Source organism: Cricetulus griseus, chromosome 6, assembly GCF_003668045.3.
Source record: "Cricetulus griseus strain 17A/GY chromosome 6, alternate assembly CriGri-PICRH-1.0, whole genome shotgun sequence".
Classification (NCBI taxonomy): Eukaryota; Metazoa; Chordata; class Mammalia; order Rodentia; family Cricetidae; genus Cricetulus; species Cricetulus griseus.
Window position 1 is genome coordinate 109,472,199 of NC_048599.1, and position 17,263 is coordinate 109,489,461.

A 17,263-nucleotide genomic window follows, 5' to 3' on the forward strand; every position below is an offset into this window, starting at 1 on the left:
AACTCATCTCAAAAGAGCAAACTTAGGGGAGACTTTCCAAAACCTATGCACAACATATTAGATAACCTAAAAATCCAAGTCTGAAGAAAAATTTCTATGTTTTAAAACACTTGTGATTTCTAATCAAACAACTAGAAATTTAGAAAAAAATAAAGAGGCGCAAAGAATTGTCTGTGCATACTCTCGTGGTAGCTAGGTTACCCTTGCTTCCATCACCTCACTGCTGTCACCGTGGGGACCTTTCATGATTCATAATATTTCCATACAGGTTTACCTCCTGCCTTCCAAAGAGATGGGGAATAAAAGGAATGTTTTGTCGTTTGCGCAATTGCGTGTGTCTGCCAGTAGATGGCGGTAACACGTTGGGTGCTGCCAGCTTTTTTTTTTTTTTTTTCCCTTCCAGGGCCGTTTTCTGATATATGTTGGGTACCATAGAGTGAATCTCAGAACAGGAAGCGGAGGCATAAGCAGAGAGGATTCTGGAAAGGTCCCTTTGTTTTCATGTCCACAGAGAAAGCAAGAAAAAAAATTGAATTTAATTTGCAAATCCCTGTGGCCCAAATCTGAAGAACTGCAGGGGGAGGCACGTTCCATTCTAACCATCTTGGATGCTGGCCTTTGTTGAGCTGTGATTCCTAAGGCTCTCCATCAGGTAAGCTGACAAAACATTTAATTATTTGCACCGTAGAATCTAGCCAGGTCATCTTTTCATTTTGAAATCCTCTTCATGCTGCCATATTTTAGTCTAATGTTTAAATGTAAATTATTAGGGCTGGAGGCATCATTTGATTTGTAAACTGCTTACTATCCCTTTATCTTTCAAAGGATACAGAGCTTCTGTCTGGAAATGGTGACTTACAATACAGACACGGGATTAAGGAGTGTGTGTGTGTTTGTGAAACAAGCAGATGTTTGGGGTTCATTGTATTGAGAGAACATCTGTTTTGTTAGACTTAATGCCAGGCAGCTGGGTTTCACGACTATACACCGCCTATTTAAGTATTCAGCAGTCCGTCCAGCACCTTTAAACCATAAGTGTGTAGTGAAATCGGAACTATCTTTCCTGTGCTTTAGTTTTTTATTCAACAGCTTTGGAGAGGCCATGTATGCAGGCAGTGACAACAATACAGAGGTGTTTGGCTATTTAAACATTGTCATTTTTCTTCGAAATCTGGCAGCACAGAGGGAGGGGGATAACCAAGAGTAACGTTAAAACACATATGATTTGCTAAAAATGAAACAACCCCAAAGATTCCTGTATGTTCTATAACCTCCTATTTTGGTATCTCTACCTGTCCCATAAGCTTGATAGATGGGTAGGTTTATTTTCTTCCTGGAACATTTCATGATTGGTTTTTTTTATTGTAAGTCTTATTACTACCAATCACCAGGAAAACCCATTTGAGGCCAAATGAGAATAATTTCCATTGTGTAGAGTCTATGGTTGTTACTAAAATATTTCACACCATACTCATAATGTTTCATTCAGTTAGCAATCACACCAGGGCCACATTGCCAGAAAACCTCCAGGCAATAGTTGAAAGACAAGTTTTTAAGACTAGAAAGCTTTACATATACATATGCCAAGTGTATGTATGCATGTATGTGAGGACAAAGAAGAAGGATTAGTGTTTCTGAGAGTCTGCGTGGAAATATTTTAGCCAACCCATGCTGAGCACTGTGTGCCCTGTGAGAAATAAAGACCCAGGCTTTGGTCTCCACTAAACAAAGGGACTAAAAAACAGACCTGGAGGTACCTGAAATATATTTTCTCATCCTGTGGTGAACAAACCAATGGATCTCACTTAGTAATTTAGCTTGAGTGGCAATAATACTCCCCCTTAAAACATTTCCAAATAGCGTCTGCCTCCCAGGAAAGCCCTGGCCTTGTGTATTCCAGAACTCCAACTATAGGACATAAAGAAAAGTGTTCTCTTGGAAAGGGACGTCAGAAATCCAGGTTAATTGGCTCAGATGTATTATACAGTACACACCATGCCTTCCTGCAGGTGACTGCATGTGAGTAACTTAAGGTTCTTTGTAAATGCCTGAGCTGGTTGATTACACTGGTTTACATTTATGAATGGGTGTTTATATTTGGACCATGCATGTTACCCTTTTCTGTTTTGTTTTTAAAGTGGCAATGGTTCCTTGGTTGTTCATTTAGCCTTGTTGCTCACCTCCCTTAGTTACTCTCCTATGCATACGGTTATAATGTGAGATGCTCACATGCACACATCTCCTCACCTTGAAAAAATAAGCTCTTGGAAGCCTTTGGAAATGAAACATTTGAATACATGGCATCTGTGACAAATTAGAGTATTTCATTCTTTACAGAAGTGCAATGGTGATTTCATTTGTGAGAGCCAGACACATATTCATTTTTTTTTCAGGTAGTAGATTCAAGTATGTCTAGCTCTGAGCTGGAAATGGGGGCATGGTTCAGGCTCTAGCACTTAAGAGCTCTGTGGGCTCCAAAAGGACACCAGCTACTACAGAAGTGCATTTCCTTGGGAAGTGGAATCAGTGGCTTCTTCCTGGTGATTTGGGGAATCTACATGGGGGTTTCCCTGGCTCCCCCAACACGTGTATGACAATAGTTCTCTAAGAATGAGGGTCAAAAAACAGAGAAGTGGTGGCATTTTTGAGTCCTTGGCCAGTTCCCTGTTTGGTAGAAACAGCAAGGAGTGAATGGAGAAGTGGTGAAGAGCTTGGCAGAAACAGCTCCACTGTTTCCTAACAAAGTAATTCAACTTCTGCCTCTATTGCATTATCAATAAAACAAGGATAAGCCTACTTAGAAAACCGAGCAAATGAAATAGGTTCTGTTCAGCGCTTAGTACGGATTCGAGGATGTGATCGTCTCCTCTCTCATCTGCCACCCCAATGCCCACAGAAAGGAACAGGTATCATTGCTATTATTAGTGCCAGTGATGAAATGCCTTCTACCACCACAGGAAGGGGGAGGGTGAAACCACAAGGAATTCTGTAGCTTAACAGTGGGTGACTGTCATCTTGGAAGAGGGCCTTGGCTGAATATCCAGCAAGACAAATGTGTTACCCATGACATTGTCAGTTAGTTGTGACATCACAGACACTTTCTGGAGAGTTCCTGGAACTTCCAGAAGATGGTTCTTCCTGTCCCTTGATGTCATTATGGAATGCATTATGTTTGTTTGTTTGTTTCCCTTTATCTTTTTAGCAAAATCAAACCCAAGGACTTTACTTCCCTTTACCTTAATAGGACTTGCCTTGCAGAGAAAAGGCCTATGGAAGGATTCACACAAGCAATCTGTGTTTCATGAGAAATCATATTTTAAAAACAAGTCATTTCTATAATACTGTGATGATCAGATTACAGCATCTAAACATCAGAAATGTCCTAATGAGTCACAAACTCTCTGGGCTTAAATCCTGCTAAGGATACAGCTAAAGGTGGGAAGGCAAAATGAGCCTGATGAAATGGTTGGCATGCTACAAGGGCTCTGCTTCTCCCCAGACTCTCCAAGTGCAGCTTGGTACTCTTGACAGCTGTGTGCTACAGGGATGTCTGGGAGCTAGAGCTGGGTGACCTTTCAGCACCACAGGCCTCCTAATCCTTTCCTTCAACCACCCTGGGCCTCTTTAAACTGACTCCAGGAACTGTGCTGTCAGCTCCATCTTCATGGCAGTGAGGATGACTTAATGGACTCAGGATAGCACAGAGCCAATGACTGAGAGCAGGGAGGCTTAGCAACTGGAGGGTAAGATTTCTCAGCGGGACAGGCACTGAGCTTGCTGTTGCTAGTCATTTCTCTTGGCTCCAGCTTCTTCCTAGCTCCTGTGAGTCTGTAATTGCAGGGTGAAGTTTATCTGAAGCCATCTGTAAATGCAAGTAAGTAATGATGTATTTTTTTTCCAACAAAATGATCACATGATGAAATAGTGGCATTTCTTCCCTTGAGTAGCTGTGCACATTGCTATTTCTTGTTATCTTTCATGCATGGAAACTTTGTGAACTTACTTTGTGACAATGTCGCACTTGCCATCCAAAAACATATTCTTCATTTCTGCACTGGTATAATGGGCTGTTTTAGTCATTCTACAAAACAAGGAGGGTCAATTGCCCACCTGCTCCTGAAATACAGTTTAAACCAGAAACAGTTCATTTTGCTACTTTTAGGTTCTTTTTTTATTAACTTCAATTCGAATTTGTTTTTATACTCATTTGAATGCTGCCCCATGGACACTTTTCACAGGCAAACAGTATGCAAGAAAGCATCTGAATTCCTACATGTTTTGCGCTCAGAAGTTTAGGAAAGGAAAAGGCAGAACTGTTGTTACTGAATCTTGCATTTCTGTTTGTTTGGCAACTTTCATAGGCCACCTTTCCCTGACAGTATATTTCACTTTGGGCTGAAGTTAGCACATTCTTACTTGTACTTTAATGTAATGTAACAAACAGTCACTATCAAGTTCAGGGCAAAATAATACTGATTTTCACTTTGTTAACTGTGCAAAGATAAAAATTCTCTTACTTACAAGGCAGAGAAGAGCTTCATTCTATGAACTGTCATATCTGTTCTGGCTCTCTGAAGTTTGAGTTTTTAATCTGAGTATATAATTAACCTCACTAGAATTCTCTTAAATAGAATGTGAATACCTATTCAACTGTACAGGTAAGATTCAATGTGCCAATGACTGATAGATTAATTTTTTTAAGGTCCTCATCTCTTTCACTCTGGATTTGAAGTTGAAGAAGTTTATAGAAAGAAAAAATTTTGCCCAAAATAAAGAAGAAGTACAAAGAAAATATTAAAATGAATACGGATGAAACACAGGGGTGATTGAATGTGGGAATCTTCAAGGACTGCCAAAGTTCAAAACTCCCTTTAAAAGTCTCGTTTATTTCTATAATAATTGAATTATACTTCCATCCTCTTTGAGATTATATACAGGAAGCCCTCCATGTGATCAAGCTCTATGCTGGAGCAAAGTAAGAGAAATGATGGTCCCTACATTATTAAAGAGTGATTTAATATTGTTTTAGTCAGTAGGTGAATTCAAAGATGGGAAGTCACTCTTTAAATAACTTTGGCCATTTTCTGCCAAGAAGTTCCCATGGGGAATTTTAATCTCCTGGTAGTCAGAATATACTTTATTCTTGAGTTATGCAGAACATTTTGTACTTTTACTTTCCCAGGAGTTTGAGTTAGAGTAATTAATTAAATCACAATTCTTGTTCCTAGGTGGCATTGGGACTGCCAGGTTCTTGCAAAAGGTTCAACAGTACACATGCTGTGGGCTTAAGACTCTGTCTGAGAACTGGTCACTAGTTTGTTAGATGGTTTGTTGTTGTTGTTTTGTCTTCTTGATGTCTGCGTATGACATTTACTTTCATGAAATTTCTTCTGTTCAACTTAAGATAACCAAAGCATTCTAGGAAATCATGGTGGGAATGACCTTAAAAAATGAAGCCAAATGAAAGGAACTCAAACTTTTGAAAAAGTGGGTCCAAGGACTTAGCGAAGCTGTTCATGATGAGACTAAGGGGCCAGGAAGTTCATGTCAAGCCATTCTAGAATGAGAGAGCGCCATGTCCTGGCTAGGGGACTCATGGATAGAGTGGTTTCTCTGAAAACCAGAAGATCCCAGAGTTTTGTTTTTTTTTTTTTGTTTTTTGTTTGTTTGTTTTTCGAGACAGGGTTTCTCTGTGTAGCTTTGGAGCCTGTCCTGGAACTTGCTCTGGAGGCCAGGCTGGCCTTGAACTCACAGAGATCTGCCTGCCTCTGCCTCCCAAGTGCTGGGATTAAAGTCATGTGCCACCAAGGCCCGACAATCCCAGAGTTTTAAGACAATTCCTCTCTCCATATCGGTGTCATCTTCAGTTTACTTATGGTAAAGAATCCACTCAGCAGGAAGAACCTGGTCATTTTACTCTCCCCAATCCAACCAATGTTTTTGCTAGGGACAAAACAACCCTGATAGAGAAGAAACCGATTGACCTTAGGTAGAAGCACTGACATGTTGGCACTCAGACTCCTCATGGGCAGCTGCAGCCTTAGCCTACTGCCCACTATTGCTCCATCTCTTTCATTTCAAATCCCTCATGGCTTTCTGCTTTTCCTACTGACATTTCTACTGATATATCACTTTAATTAGAGCCATGACCATCCCTTTTTTCCCTTTTGTTGCTGGTAATGTTTCCCATGCTGTTTACATCTTGCTCCTGGTGAGCTAGTTGGTGCCTTATAATAAACCCATTTATACTCTGTGCTAAAGCTATTGAGATGTGTCTTTCAAAGCTTTATATATAGGGAATGCACACACTTTTTAGCTGTGAATTTTACAATGTCCCTGATAGTGTGAATACATGTCCTGAATCATATATAGTCCCAAAATCCTAAAAGTAGCATTAATGTTTGTAATTAGTTAATTAATATGTTAGTAACTATTAGTTAAGGTAAATCCCTCTTCTGTGTGTGTGTGTGTGTGTGTGTGTGTGTGTGTGTGTGTGTGTGTGTGTTACTAAAACTTGAATCATGTTAGGCATGTGCTCTACCACTTAGCTCTATTCACACCCAGGAAATCCTTCTGTCCTTTTGTACCATCAGTGTCAACAGTTGCACTAGGCTCTACCACCAATCTTTACACATTTATACTGAAAATTTGATATAAATTAAGTCAGCATTGGGTAAAAATGCAAAAGTAGACCTCATAATCATTTGTCTACTCTCACACAGCCCAAGGAACAACAGATTACAATGCATGTCTTTAGAATGAGAACCTAGCCAGTAAATGAAAAGCAAGAAGGAAAAAGCAAAGAAATAAAATATGGATTTGTGAAATCTCATTAGTTGAAATGTCAACAATAACAATGAATACCTAAAAGGAAAAAGATACACAAACATGCTGAGTGCCAGGATCTCACTTAGCCCAACCCACCGCTGGGAATACACCAATGGGTAACTGGAAGAGCAATGGTTGCCTGTTCCTTTGGGCAATTTGATTAGATTTTCTGGGAGAAGGACATCCCCCACCAGTAAGGTCTAGGTTCAAAGTATATTTCAAAGCCCAGTAAACATGTGTGGAATATGCAGCCTGAGTTTAACATCAGTAAACTCAACAAAGGCAGAGAAAATTAAGTAAAGCTAAAAAATGTGGCTCAAGAGAACTGAAAGAGATATGAAAGCAACAATTTTAAGATGCTAATGACTGGTATGTGTTACATACAGACATTAGAGATAACTAAGAAAATAACAAACAATGCATTTATAGCCATTCCTATAAAGGAAACACTAGGAATAAATGAGTTGGTATTTATTTCAGATAGTTGGTCTTACCTCTGATAATGGACCTACACTAACTAAGTACTGGTTATTAAATATTTGTGAATTGGCTGTGTAGACAGTTGCACTCCCTGGATAGTAAGCATCAGTGAGCTTCAACTAACTTGACCACAGCTTCCCAAGCCTCATTTTTCTGTTCTTTATGAATCTCTGTCTTGAGAATTAAGTCTTAAATAATCAAAAAGGAGTGGCTCTATTGACTATTTTTTAAATGTCCAGGTCATCTGACTCAAAACGAAGCACTGATGCTTTGAAACTGTAATTCTTGGAAGGTTTAGAAGAAAGTCAGATTCTGTAGAGTAACAAAAAGTTAAAGCCAAAACACTTTGTAAAAAAATTTTTTTTCAGAAAATGGTGTTTCTGAGAAGAAAACTAGTTGATCTAATCTCTGGTTAATAATTAAATGCATTTCTAAAAAGCTATTCCATTCTTCAGGTGAGTCAGCTTTTCAACTCCTTAAAGAGACACTTCCTGGTTAGCCCCTCAGGAGCTTTTCTGTGTTGGCTTGTCACAGTCCTCTCTGAGGCAGGGAGCACCCTCTGCTCATCAGAGCAGTTAATATCCTGGCCCTTCTACTACTGGTATCCTCATCATTCAATGCTACCACTTACCTGGGTTACATGTGGAGTCCCTACCATTCTATTGATCAAGTTAGTAAAGTGATCAGTATATGAAGAAGGTTACCCAAATCTTAGGTTGAGAATGTCTATATTTTGACTCAGGTAGTTGGTGCTTCTGTGAGAAGCACAAGGAATGCACTATCATGTTCAAAGTCCAGTTTCTGATGGGAGTCTATGACATAGTACTTGAGTTAGCAAACTGGTACTAGATTACTTACTTTGAAGGATGCATCTTTCTATTACACACAGGACAGTGGGGCACCCCACAGTGAAAATATGAATAGTAAGTCAATAATGTATTAATAACAATGAAAAGCCAAAGGGCCACCTTAAACTAGTTAGTGTAGAAAATAAGTTTCTTGTTGATTTACCCATTCCCCTCTACCAACATGGTATCTGCTATAAGAATGAATTTGATTTGGGTAGAGTGGGCATTTCAACTCTCTATTCAATATAATTTGTACCAGGAGTCAATGGAAAGTGGCAGAACATATGCAAATCACCATATGATATTTATGCAAATTAGCATAGAAAAGTCAAGCTATATCACCAGAAAAACTAGGGCTACCTCTTAAACACCGATAAGACACAATTTTTTTACTTGGCACCTCAAAGCTATCTTAAATCATTGTAATGTGCATTTCTTTACATGCACAATAAGATACTGGTGTTAGACAATATGAGATCAATCTAACGAGAAAGAAAAAAATACATCACACAAGGAAGCTGTCTCAGAAGTTTTATGCACAAAGAAATTCTTACTGATTATTTTGTCAATTTCTTTCTGATTAAAGCCCCTGAACACTAAATATTTAAGACCCAGGAAGAGGCATTTGATGTGGGAACTTTCCACTCTTTCCAATCAATTTTCTACAAACCTGAAATAGCTCTAAGAAAGAAGCTATGAATTTTTAAAATATGGAATTCGGTGGGCACTTGAAGAAGGAGTGACTACAGTGTCCCATTCAGAATTCAATCGGAACTCTGAATCACCCACCTCCTTGATGGGCTCCCTGGCACATGGTAAAATGTCCACCTTCATTTTTGGTTTCCCCTTATGATTCCTGCCTGCTCCAACCAGCTTCTTACTGGATTCTTTGTCTTTAGAAGGGTGAAGACAGACAGACCATGCTAATGTCCTTGGCTCTCCTGAGCACTTGTCATTGTAATTACTAAGACAAAATCTCACTTACCTGTGGCATAATGGCTCCTCTTTGTCTGCAAAAGATGACCAGCATCCCTCCTGTCTACATGCGGAGCCCTTCTACTCTGGCTTCCCCACTGCAGTAAGTGGCATCATCCACACCTAAATCAGGCCAGTGCACACAGTCTCTTTGCTCTATTTTAGTGCCACTGTTATGCTCGATGACAAGACAAAAAAGTTGCAGACACTCTAGGTCCTGAATTCTGATCCTTGCAAAGATGCCATTTTTACACTTTCTTTAGTTCAAAGGGTCATCTTTTAATACAATTTAACCAAGTGATTATCAATATTTCATTGAAAATTAAACAATGTTTTGTAGTTTTTAAAACAAAACTGTCATTTGTATAGAGTTCCTGAGAAGAGGATTTAATAAGATAATTTCATGAAAAACCCTGTGTACAGAATTGGTTATCCATAGGCAGATATTCAATGTCTATATCCAGAAAGGGTTCAAAACTATGTTTTCCCAAAGGCTTTTGTAGTATTTATTCACCAACAAGCAGGTTTACGTAGAGATGAAGAGGACCTTGGCAAGTGCCCAGCTCACTAAAATCTTCTCAAAACCAGCACACACACCTTCTACTAGCTATGGCACTCTTGTTTCAGGAAATTTTTTGTAGCAGCATTCAGGGAACATTTGTTGAAAACACTAGGTAATGCTATATTCACCCATTCTAATTTCAGAAGAGATGAACACAGACCTAGAGTTTTCACAGGTAAAAGGGACCATCCAAATTAAAGTCAATTTTCTCTCTCTTCATTTTTATCTGGGAACAGACACTAAACACCTGATATTTTGGGTCCTCAGAATATACCCTAGCATGCAGGGTTATACATATTTCTAACAGTCTAGAACACAGGTTGCTTAAATTATAACCTGGGTATGTTTTCCTCCCTCTCCTACTCCCTTGATCTCCTTCTTAAATCTTGTTTTGGAAGGGCATGTGTCAGGGGAACCTAGTCTGCCATGCTGCACGACCTTCTGTGTACCATCACTAGGTGACTTGGCCCTGGAATGTGAGGAGCATCTGTGCTAAAGACATTCTTGTCAGAGAACGCCTCCCCAGATGCTTGGCCTTGGGCTGGTGAAGAATCACACAGCAGGAAATTCAGAACTCAAATCACCCTGTTTACCTCAGCGGGGTTCACCACTTGCACTGATCTGAAGGAAATGATCAAAGCTTGGCCACTTGGAAGTAGATAATAATAATAAAAAAAAAAGAAAAGAAAAGAAAAAAACCTTCTTCTTTATTTCCAACCTCAAAGTGGGGGCTGAATGGCTGTGGGCTGACCAATCTCGCCATCTTGAAGTGATAGAAACAAGTTTTACCTCAAGATCCCAGATCCAAAGTTTCCTCAGGTTGCCAAGTGGAAAAGGCAATCGAGGCTCAGCACTCAGTTGAGAAAACAGTGTGCTGTCATTTCGATTACAGTCAGTAAACAGTCTGTGTTTGCCTGGAAAGAAACTGCCTAAAGCACACAGTACCAGCGAGGAGTTGAAGAAGCACAGCTAAGGGCAACTCACAAGACTGTCAATATGGCTGATGTTACAGTGGGTGTAGGGATCCAGGACTGGCCATTTGTCTGAGGATGTTGTTTGCTTTGTATTCACTGTGTTGCCAATTTAGTTGAAAACAGAAAGCTTCCCGTGTTCAGATTTAAATGTGGGTTTTGCTCTACTGCACTCACACCCAGAATGTTTGCTTAGGGCAAAGTCGTTTTGTTCACTCCTGTATTTCTTCATACAAAAATCTTATGCCCTCAGGACAAAAGCAACAATCTAACTAAAGGAAAGAGAAAACTGTCAAGACAGAGACACCACCCTCCCAACCCCCTTTCAAACTTCTCAGAACAGGAGATAGCCCTTTCTGAAATACTGCATTTTTTTTTATGAGCACTTAGCATGTTCCATGCACTGCTCCAGGAACATGGAGTGGATGGAGGCTTTCAGCAGAATGATGGAGCAGAGGAAATCTCCTTACAAGGCACTATCCAGTAGAAATATAACAAGGCCCATATATGTGCATTTAAATTTTCTAGATGCTAACACAAAAACTGAAAAAGGAAGAAAGGTCAAAATAATTTCCATGGATGATATGTTTCATTTAAGGTCACATACCCTTATTATTTCAAAATTTGGCACCACAATTCCAGTGCTGAGTCCTTTTATATGATTAGTGGGTTTATATTAAACAGACATTTTCAGAATTTAAATTAGGCAATGGTGTTCAGTGGGTACTTATTTCTGGTTACCGGGAGCAGTCACTGTGCCTTCTCCTCAAGGAATTTGCTAGCGAATGGAGACAGGCACCTCCACTGGAAAACAGGAGAAGATGTTTTAATTACTGAATAAATTCAAATACAACACGAGTGTACTTTGAGAGGCCAGAAGAAGGCAAAGATGACTTCTGATTTGGAATTGCTGTGCGATGTCCCCCAAGGCAGGACTCGAACCGAACAGAATAAGCATGTTAGAACCCCAAAACCAAACTCCAAGAGCATTTGAGGGAATGGAAAGTAGATCAGTTTTGCTGGTGAAGTAAATGGGTTAATATTTTCAGAGAAGCTGGTCATTTTTTCAAATAAAAGTTCATTGAACTTAGCGGCAATCATTCACTCCTGAGGTTGCTGTATTGTGAAATGAATCTAGTAAGGTTAGCCTAGTTGTGGGTTTATCTTTGGGGTGCACAGGACTATAATGCATGTGCTATCTGGATTGACTAGGACAATATAATGAGGACACACTGTACCTGGAGGGAATGGCCTTGTTATTGTTATGAGTCCTCTTCCTATGTTTTCATCCTAATGGCTGGATAAACTACCTTGTTTACTTAGCCAGCTCTACCTCAGTGCGCATTTCCTTTCTTCTGGCGGGGTTGTTATAGAACGTCTGCACACATAGGAAACAAGACTTTCCAAAGTGTGGGGTGAATTTCCTAATACTAACTCTAAATGCAAAGTCATGAATTGTTTTGAGGAAAAAACTGAAATGTCCCATAAAATGTATTGAGCACTTAGCTTGTTCCATGCACTGCTCCAAAAACAGGGGATGGATGACAGAGTGCTTCCCCCAATAGGCATATAGTGCAGCTTTTGTGAGACACACATGCCACTTCAACAGGCAGAAAATGAGTAACTAGCATTCAAATAAAGTATGTGGCACAGGCTAAGGGGACAGGGCCTTTGGACAGGGTGGGAACTGAGGGAACTGACAAGATGAGCAAATCTCTTTAACAAGGGAAATTTCAGTCACTATTTGAAGTGAGTTCTGGGTTTCTCAGCTTCCTAAGGGAGAAGCATTTCAGGGAAACACAGCCTGTGTGCTTCCAGGGACCGAAGGACAGTCAGAAGCCACTTTGCAGGCAACAGGAGGGTTTCAAGCATTTTCCACGCAGCTGCTGTAGGGTTCTGTGCAGAAGAATGATGTGATTAAATTTCTGTTCTCCCAAGATCACTCTGGCTTGTGGGACTAAAATAGGCTCTATGGCAATCAGGCTGGAGGCAGGGAAAGAGAGAGAGAGAGAGAGAGAGAGAGAGAGAGAGAGAGAGAGAGAGAGAGAGAGAGACATTGGTGGCTTCGGTGAAGCCATGCCATCAATCATTTCAAGGCTCCAGGTTCAGTGGAATCACACTGCAGGACATTAAGTGCATAAATGAAACAGAGAAGTCATTAAAATGAGAAGCATATTACATATGTGCATAGAACAAATATGTTTGTGTGTTGAAGTATTGCTGGCTATGTTGATGCAAGTGTATAACCCCGACACTTGCAGGGAGGAGGTAGGAGAATCAAGGCCATCCTCAGCTAAATTAGAAACAATCCTGGGCTCTGTGAAATCATTTCTCAAAATAATAATGTGATGTGTACCCCTGCCCAAATTTAGATTCTTTACTTGTGGGGTCTTTATTTCCTTCTTCTCCCTGCTTCCCCACCGTGGTTCTCTTTCATAGCTTTGTCTCCATTCTTACACTGGTTCAGTAAACTAGGCACTGTCATGGTACTTGTGGCTTCTGACCAGCAGTGTCATTACCAGCTGTGTGCATGCTAGCAATGCAAAGCTGGCCTCACCCAGCCCAGCTGCCCTAGCAGCTTTGGGGAGGGGCTGGGAAAGCTGCATGTCAACAAGAAATCTTGTAGGTGATTCTGACACTGTGTTTTAAGAGCCCTGTTATAAACTTGATTAGAGCAAATAGATGGCCTGAAAAATCCTTTCCAATCCTTAGTTGTTTTATCAATAAATTCAATATTCAATATTTATTTTTGGTATAAAATTAAGGATAACATTCTGGAAAAAATTCATGCTTAAGAATGAGTAAATTTTGTTTTGTTTTTTTGTTTTTGGTTTTTAGTTTCTTTCTTCTTCTTCTTCTTCTTCTTTTTTTTTTTCTCAAGACAGGGTTTCTCTGTGTAGCTCTGGCTTTCCTGGAGTTTGCTCTGTAGACCAGGCTGGCCTTGAACTCACAGAGATCCCTCTGCCTGTGCATCTGGAGTGCTGGGATTAAAGGGGTGTTTCACCACTGCCTAGTAAAAATGAATAAAACTTTTAAAGGAATACTTAGATGGATTTGATTTTTAATTATTATATCTCACTTCTCTGACCTGATATAAACTGATGGTTTTTATTGTTGTTGTTATTGTTATTAATGATATTGGGCTTTTTGTATGTTTGAGTTTTTTAAGTTGTTGTTTTCTAGATCACATTTAATAGAAATTTCGAAGCAGGGGAAATATTTTAAATATGTACATGATATACCACAAGTTAGCACTCGTGTTAATGAGCTGCTCTTTTCGAATTTACATTTAGTTGCTAATCTCCTAACTATAGCATGTTGAGAGTAAAGCAGTAAAAGAAGCTATACAACTTCAAGAAGCTTCAGCTTTTAAGTGACCATGGACTATCATGAAGGCAGACTACCATGAAGGGGACACTGGTGGCTGGATGTGTGGCTGGTTCCTAGGCACTGCTCAGTATTTAGTTTCATGTCGTCTCAGTCATTTGGCCATTTAAAGCCACCTTCATGATAAAGACCTCAAGTCTCAAAATCACTGAGCAGGTGCAGGCGGGGCTGTTACCTAGTTACAGAAGTAGATAGAATAGAATTGTCCCTTCCTCATGTAAACACTGCTGGGAGTCCTTCTGTGAGCAGCCTTGCACCGCCTCAGTCCCTGCATGAAGTACTGAGGTTTTCCGGGCCATTGAGTAACAGGAGTGGTTTTGAATTGGAAAGTTCTGAAGCGGTGTTATGTTGTAAACATAGGAAGATACAGTGTGTTGAAAGAAAAGAAAATACCATGAATGGCCCAAGCAAAAGAATAAACCAAAGAGGCAGAAGGATGGTAAAATAATGGTCAAGTAAAATAAAAATATTAGAACACTGGGAGAGGACCTGCGGAGACAGCTTAATAGGTAAAGAGTTTTTGATGTGCAAGCATGAGGACCTGAATTTGGATCCCAGCACCTCCATAAGAAGCTGGGCATAGCAGGGTTTGTGTGTAACCCAGGGGTTGGAGACCTGGGGTAGGAAGAGAGACAGGTGGATTCCCCGAAGCAGGTGGCAGGCCAGTCCAGCCAATTTTGTTTTGAGCTCTAGGTTCACTAGGAAGTCCTGTCTTTAAAAATTAGATGGTGAGCTGCTGCACTCTGCATGACTCTGGGGACTGACTAACTGGGAAGGTGAGGGGATGCAGAAAGGACAAACACATGGACATACAGAAAAGCTGGGACCAGGTAGGCTGGACTCTCACATAGAGAAGCTGTAGTACCCCAGAAGTTCAATGTGTTTATTTCATACAGTTAAACATGAAGGTGTGGTTATTGTATGCAGCTGAACAAGGAGGAGGGGCTATGGCATGCAGATAAACAGGGGCACAGGGTTGCTATACACAGCTGAACAAGGAGGCAGCTTTAGCTAATCTTGGTAGGAACAATCTATAGAGCAGTAGAGATCTGGGGAGAAAGCTAAGGTGGACATTTTCTGCACACGCTGCCACCATCTGCACATGGACCAGAGGAAGGCTTTGCCATTCCACTGAGCCTCACCCAGGGAAAACTTTACTATTTCCCATGGGACTGAGGCATTGGGGTCCTTGTCATGGCCATGCACATGTCAAACCATACACAGCTTAGTATACAGGACTTCACTCACTCTCTACATGTACCTGCTCACATATATGAGTAAGAACACAAACATATGCTCCCTAAGCACAAAACTCTGAGGATTAGTAGGTACTAAAAGTATAATACATTGCCAAATTACACAGAAAGGAATGAAAAAATTCTACTTCCTAGAAAATGTAATTCTTGATGTCAGTGATATCAAATGTAAAATTAAGAATTGGCTAAGAAAAAATAAATTTATAGTAAATATGTCTCAGGTTCTACAGATGGTATTGTTAACCAGGTTCAGGGTAAAATTCCCATCGTTCTCTTTGAGATACCACTTCCTCATTTATGCAACGAGGTCTCTCCTCAAAGTGTCTAAAGTGCTGAAATTCTAGGAAAATTGGCTAAAAGCTAGGCTCATCATTTAGGAAGGCTCTCTCAGTTCAACATGAAGCTTAGTTCACATGAGAGCAATGTTTATGAACCACTGTATCACTTTCTAAATGAAATTCACTGTGCTAAACTTATTTTTATCTAATAGCAGACTTGCTTGATTAAGCCTTAGATGAGCCTCTGCTAAATTACCTTTGGATACCTATTTAGCGCATTGTTCATGGTTTCTCAGGGTAAGTGCTAAGCAAACTTTCATTTCTCCAGTTTAGTTCTTAGAATAATTTTGTCTTTTGACACACAATTTTCAGGAATTGTTTTTGTTTTGACTATAAAAATCATGTTGAGATCCATGGCATATCCCTGTTTTCTTGGCTACTGGGTTAATTTGAGCTGGATTCCAGCCTTTATTACATAAAGAACACACACCATATTCATCCTAGTCACTGCTCGTTTCCTTCATACACTTCTTTGTTGATTTGTTGTCTGTGTTTCGATGTCAGATGTACCTAGAGCATTTGTTCAAAACTGCAGATATATGTATCCTGCCTGACCCCAACTTACCCCTGGAAATCTGTATAGGAGGAAGGGAGGGAGGGAGGAAGGGACAGAAGGAGGGAGCAAGGGAAATAAAGAGAGGGAGAACATGAAGAAGGGTAGGTAGAGAAATGGAGAGAATCTGGGAGAAGGAGGGAGGGGAAAGAATATGATCAAAATAAAATATATTGCATGAAAATTATTTTCTAAATAAAACAGGAATTAATTTTTTAAGTAGCCTAGGGCCAGTAACAATGGCTCAGTGACAAAGAGCACTGGCTACTCTTCCAGAGGACCCAGGCTCAATCCTCAGAACCCACATGGAAGCTGACAACTGGCAGTAACTCTAGTTATAGTGGCTCAGATACCCATTTATCCCTTCAGGAGGCATATATATATATATATATATATATTATAATATATATATATATATATATATATACAAAGCAAACTGCCTGAAACCACAAAATAATAAATGCAATAAAAATATTTTGTGAAAGATCTAAATGGAGCTGGAGATATTCGTGAGCAGATAAAATGCATGGTGACTGCCTGCATTTGAGCCACAATCCACATGAGGGATGAAGAACACAAACTCCCGCGTGTCGACCTCACTTGCACATGCGCATCTTTGTGGCCAGCATCCTCCTGTATGTTCACATATGCACACAGTAAATGTTTAAAAAAAATAAAAATCAGCCTCAGTAATTCTTACACTGAAATTCAGAACTGCTTTACGGTATCTAATTTCGTATCACAGTTAGTCTGCAAAACATAGCTCACTTTTAGAGATAAGTGAGATAGAAGTCATCTTATGATATAATGGAACTAGCCTTGGTGGTACAGGCCTGTAATCCAAACACTTGAGAGGCTGAGACCAGCTCACAAGTACAAGGCCAGACTAGGCTATACAACAACTGTAAAGCCACACGGATCTGGTAATTGGGTGATAATTTGCTTCAAGAAGTAAAAAAAGGAGAGAGAGAGAGATGAGACACACATGCTTATTATCACAGAATATAAGGAGTTGGGAGTTGGGGGGTCTAGAGTTCTGAGCCAGATTCAGCTACAAGGTGAGTT

General features: G+C 40.0%; 1 protein-coding gene across 8 annotated transcripts in view; it reads left to right on the forward strand.

Moving 5' to 3' along the window:
* The first annotated feature begins 413 nt into the window (after positions 1–413).
* Positions 414–17,263, forward strand: part of Scn3a (sodium voltage-gated channel alpha subunit 3) — a 108,317-nt gene continuing 91,467 nt past the window's right edge. For 7 of the 8 annotated variants that reach the window (XM_027420280.2, XM_027420284.2, XM_027420286.2 and 4 more), the window contains exon 1: positions 415–652. The gene's annotated coding sequence lies outside the window, so the exon portion shown is untranslated. Of the gene's footprint in view, positions 653–17,263 lie in introns of all 8 variants that reach the window. The other variant, XM_027420282.2, reaches the window with a different exon arrangement.